Source organism: Psammomys obesus, unplaced genomic scaffold, assembly GCF_907164565.1.
Source record: "Psammomys obesus unplaced genomic scaffold, mPsaObe1.curated_primary_1811, whole genome shotgun sequence".
NCBI classification, from domain to species: domain Eukaryota; kingdom Metazoa; phylum Chordata; class Mammalia; order Rodentia; family Muridae; genus Psammomys; species Psammomys obesus.
This window is the reverse complement of record NW_026596095.1, coordinates 19173133-19178929: the sequence shown is the minus strand read 5'-3', so window position 1 is coordinate 19178929 and position 5797 is coordinate 19173133. Positions and strand designations below refer to the sequence as shown.

General features: G+C 40.8%; 1 non-coding gene across 1 annotated transcript; it reads right to left on the bottom strand.

The window, feature by feature from the left end:
• Positions 1-5457: 5457 nt before the first annotated feature.
• Positions 5458-5561, bottom strand: LOC129692087 (U6 spliceosomal RNA). The gene has a single exon (XR_008722618.1). It is a non-coding gene; the product is annotated as a U6 spliceosomal RNA (small nuclear RNA).
• Positions 5562-5797: the final 236 nt, after the last annotated feature.

The window sequence follows — 5797 nt, the reverse complement described above, 5'->3', positions numbered from 1 at the left end:
ATAGTAACTTGGCTAAATATTGCCATGGTCTCCTCCATATGAACTGCATGATTTTGTCTCAATACTGGCGTTGTCAACAGACATGTGCAAAGATTGAGTATTCGATCTCAGGGAGGGGAGAGATAGTATGTCACGTGTCTTCTTTTACGCTCCTCCTAATATGCACATCTTTACACAGGGCTTAGAGACATCCGCATTTTTCTCCTTTTCTTTCCTTTCGTCTTTATTTTCAGATTCTCTTTTGCTTTTAAACAAGGGATTTATTTGTGTCATTTTTAATTATGTGTATGTGATGGAAGGTGTATGCACATGAGGGCAAATCCTGTTGAAGCAGGAGGCATCGGATCCCTGGAGCTAGAGTTAGAGGTGGCTGTGAGTGGCTCAGTGTGTACATCAGGGCCCAGACTCAAGTCCTCTGCAAAAGTGGATAGGTTGTGGACTGCTCCATCATCTCCGGAGACCCCAGACTCTCTTGTTTTAGCAGAAAATACTAACCCTTTATTTTCAGAACAAGTTGCAAATCTGTTCCAGGCTTGTTGCCTATATGGTAGCTCCTGTAGCTCCTTTGCACAGATCCTGATGAAGTCGAAATTTTCGATCTTTTCACTGCTCCTTGATTTCCACAGTTAGGAATGTTTTACTCATCCTCAGGATACGGAGGAATTCACTTCCGTTTTCTTTCAGCTCTGGCATGGCTTTTATGTTTGTGTTTAGCCCCTGGCCTTTCTATATTTTAGCCTTATGAGAAGTGTAAGGAATTAAACCAATGTTACTTTTTTTTCTAGGTGACTACCTCTCCAAAGCTTCCTTAACTTTTTTTTCCTTTCCTTCCACTGGTGAAGATATGGTTGGACTATTGCTCCCAGTTGCATGCCAGAATGAGATAATAAGACCTTATTGCTGATGACATCACCCACTCTGGACATGGGGGCATAGAAATTAGGCAGAGCCAAGCAATATATAATATTATATATAATATATTAATATATAATAGTATATAATATAATATATTATATTATATATTAATATTATATTATATTATATATATATATATATATATATATATATATATATATATATATTAACTGACAAGCATTCATACCAAAAAGGACCTATGAAGCCTTCTGGGAGAGAAAATTCATCAATGGCTGTATTAAGTTGTAACACCAGCATTCCATGACATCAATCTGACAAGTAATATGTGCCCACTGATGGATGGCATGGCTGATGGGGGAGGGCGCAGTTCCTGTACATCTGGTAAACACCTTCAGGCTGAGGGGTGGGGCACAGGCTCTAGCGGAGAGTATGTTCTGAAGTCCTGTAACTAGGTAAGTGCTCAGACTGCCTTTAAGCATGTATGTTCATTCTAAGGGACTCAAGCTTGGTCTGAGAAGCCTCACGCTGCAGAGAGTGTTGTTTAACGTGGAGACTCAAAACTGGTCAAAAAGACAAAAATCTGTGACTTCTGAGTCCTTGTCCCCAAATAGGACTTTTACAATGACCTCTACATTAACAGAATATTGCAGAACAGGGGAAGAAAAGCTCAGAAGAGTAGGAGGATGAAGAGAAATGTCTAAAACTCACTTTTCTCGGTATGGTAGGGCCAGGATGACCATGAACACACAACAGCAATACGATTTGCATGAAGACTTGCTTAAGGACATGAAAGTAGAACGTAATTGGTTGGAAGGAAAAAAGAGAGCTGGAGGGAGAAAGAGAGGGTGAGGGAAGGTAGAAGGGGAGGGCTATGATCAGAAGTCATTGCACACATCTAGGAAACTGGCGAAAAATTTTGATGATGTGGCTGGCCAATATCATGTACTAAATATTCCTATAGAGCTCTGTTAATTGCTAGATTGCAATATTGATATCAAAAATATTAATCCCAAGTATGGTGAGCTGAGTTTCTATTGTACATGCACAATTTTTCCTTCTCTGTGTTTTTTTTCATGTCTGTCCTATTTAGAAACAACAAAGAAACTTTAATTGGTGTCACACTAAATAATAATCTATACATATTTAATTCTATTGGCAAACTTTACAATTATATGTAGTTTTCTTAGTACAGCCATTGTCAGGTTGGGAGAATCAATCAATACTAGATCCAGAAAATGAAACGAGAGGATTTCTTTCTTTTCTGCATATTCTGATACCATTTATACACATTGGACTGTTGAGTTACTGCAAGTGTGATAGAGTTTTCTGTGAAACCCACTAAATCTGATGCCCCTCTGCAGGGGATTAATTTTTATGGTTATTGTTTTGGTTATACTTTTATCAGAGTCGTTTGTGGTGAGTCAATTTTCTTCGTTATCCATTTTAAAATATTTTCTCACTAGATTTTTGTCTGTGTGGGTGTCTTGCCTGCAGGTGTATCTGTGCACCACATCCATGCAGTGCCCAAGGGCACCAGAAGAGGGCACACGATCCCCGGAAACTAGAGCTACTGCCTGTTGTGAGCCTGTGTGAGTACTGGGAACCAACTGGGCCCTCTGGCAGAAAGAACAAGTGCTTCAACTGCTGAGCCATCTCCCCACCTCTCTTCATTATCTGCTTTTAATCAGGCTTTTCAAATCTGTTGGTAGAGAGAGACAGAAAAATTGACCTTACTAAAACGTTTTGGATGGGCATTCTCCTTTTAATTTTTAAGTGTGTGTTTTGCTTTTTATCTCATGTATTTCTCTTTTTTTTTGGATTATCTTATGTCACATTTTCACAGTTTTTTATATTAATCAAATAGCTTGAAATGGCTACAGAGCTATTTTCTGTTTTAACTATTTATTTGCACTTGTATTTGCATTGACTACAATAGAATCATTACTCTATTGTTCTTTTTCCACATTTTTGAGTGGGGTGTTCAGATCATTTGTTTTGATTGGCATTGATATAGATCTATGAGGCTAGAAACATTTCTCTGAAAACTGGCATATACCCAGGGCTTTGTCTCTCTGTGTGTGTTTATTATTGCTCTTTTAACAAGTGTGCAATTTTGAGTTCTTTCTGTTTGCAATAATATCTTTTTATTTATTTTGAAAAAAGCAAACAGTATTTTGCCTCGCATTATTCCACTGTCTCCAATATGCCCCCTACTGACTTTAAACAGCTAATGGTTTTTGAATGGTAAATACAGGCACAAGTGCTTGTGTGTGTGTGTGTGTGTGTGTGTGTGTGTGTGTGTGTGTGTTACAATAAACTCTGGTAAGAAAAAAATTTTTAAATGGGTGGATAGAAACCATCTTCTTCAATAACCTCATTTCTGAGTTCTTTGGCATTACATGCTCTGCCCATTTAGTAGACCCACACCACGGGGATGTTTGCTTTGCTGTATACTTTAATACACTCATAAGAACATATGCCAGCCGGGATTGTAGCACAGTGCGGTATGTGACAAATGGATTTGCACCACTGTATAGTGTCCTGCTGAGGTGAGAAAGAAGGGATGTTGCTTTCAGGAGGAGCTGGGGAAAGATTTCCACACATGCTGCCTCACTAATCCTTTTCCTCTTTTAGTATTCTTGTAGCAATACTCGTTAAGTTCCCCTGTTTATGGGGGGCTTTCAGCAGCTCCTTCATGAACAGTTACAAGCAGCTCCTTTCAACTGCAAGCTGAAAGCTCATACTGACTGCATGCTCACACGCTGAAACAAATCTCCTCACCCCCTCCAAACTTCAGCCTAAAATCCAAACCTCAGTGGGCCTGTCATCTTCTCACTGCGTGGCCCACGGAGGAATACACATTGGCTTTAGCTCTCTGTCTGTGAAACTCTTGCTGCCCTTTCATCTCCATTTAATTGGTGCCTCATATCAGAGCAGCAGTTGAAATGTGATTACACCTCAAGCTCACTGGGGAATTCAGGAGCTTGCCAGGAGCAAAGAAACTTAACAACATTGTAGAGAAACAAAACCCAGCGCAGTTGGGCCAGCACTGGGCAGCATAGATCAGTGAGCGTGCCAGAATAAGAGCCCACGTCAGAGCAGGCAGCTGAGGAGAGCTAGAACCCCGGAGCATGAGAAGAGACCACAGCACAGGGCCATCAGCCAACCTGGAGCTGCAGAAGAGTGGAGAGGGAGCAAGCTCGCTTTCCCAGCTGACCAAGTGGGATCAGATCAAAGAGCCCGATGGAATTGTTTCGTCTGGCACAGAGTGCCCTTCAGAACCAGAGCCAGGGCTGGTGCCAAGGGCCCACTAAAAAAGCCTTCCATGGACGATCCACAGGCAATCCATCCTCAGGGCTGAATAAAGAGGTGGTTTTAGAGACAGCTCTGCCACCCGGCACTGAAATAACCACAGCTAACCACAGTAAAGTGTCAAAGCGGCTGCACGGCTAATAGTTTATCCATGAGCAGCACCGGGCCACTAAGCAGGGTCACGGCCCTGTTCACAAAATAGCAGCAGATAAAGAAGAAATGAAATCGGGATGTGGATGTATGATTTCTCTATTATTACGTGAGATTTGGCTTCAGAGGAAGGCCAATCAAGGGGGTTTTTCTTTTCAAAAGTGAACTCCGTCCCGAAAGACGCTCATGTTAAAAACAGCTGTCCTTCTTTGCCTCATTTTCTCTTCTGTTTGCTTATCTGAGGAAATAGAGCATAAAATGCAGCAGCTGATGCATCTACAACACAATCCCTACACCAGGAGGACAGGGAAAAAATCAAGGAAGAGAAGGTGGAAAGATTGTAAGAGCCTGAGGAGCCGGACATGTCTTCTAGACATGACAGGGAAGCTGCATCATGAGATCTTAACAAGAGAGCTATCTAAGCAAGACCTATACAGTGACAACATCGGCCATGCCAATGTGGAGGGGAACAGGCCCACAGCTACAGTCAACTGCAGCTTAGGAGAGAATCGGCTTTTTGGTGTGTGTGTGTGTGTGTGTGTGTGTGTGTGTGTGTGTGTGTTTCTAGAGACAAGCTGCCTGATAGGTTGTCCATTCCCTAGTGTTCATTCCTAAACACACGTACAAAGAAGTGACATTAAATGAACTCATTAGTTTAATTATTTTTAAAGCTTTGTATGTTTCCCTCTTATTGAAATTATATTTTTTCATACGATATATCCTGATTATAGTTTCCCTTCCTTTTACTCCCTCCAGTTCCTCCCCACCTCCCCTACTCTCTAAATCAACTCCCCCTCTCTCTCTCATTAGAAAAAGAAAGTGGGTTTTTAAAAGATAACAACCAAACATGACAACATAAAATATAATAAAATAAAATTTAAAAAACCTATCATATCAAAGTTTTACATGGCAACCCAACAGGAGGGAAAGAGTCCCAAGAGCAGGCACAGGATTCAGAAACCCACTCATTATCACACTCAGGAATCCCATAAAAATACTAAGCTAAAGCTATAACATATACACAGAGGACCTGGTGCAGACCCACAAAGACCTGTGTAGGCCCTGTCATTTCTGCTTCAGCCTCTGTTGAGTTCATATGCGCCTTGCTTAGTTGATTAAAAAATTATGAAACACTTCACAGATTAGCAAGTCATCCTTGCACAGTGGCCATGCTAGTCTCTGTACCATTCCAATTATAGTATACGTGCTGCCAAAGCAGGCACAATTTTTAATTAATTATTTTTTAATTTCTTACTTGATTCTTATATTTGCATCACCACCATCCGTCTCTATCTCTCCCCCTTAAACTCCTCCCATGCCTCTTACTCCCTTTTAAAGTTATGACCGATGGAATGGTGAACCCATGTGAATAGAGAGGTTTTACAGAGATTCATGCTGTGGATTTTGTTAGTTGTATCACCAAAATCTCTTTACTTAAATATCTTTAGTAAAAATACCT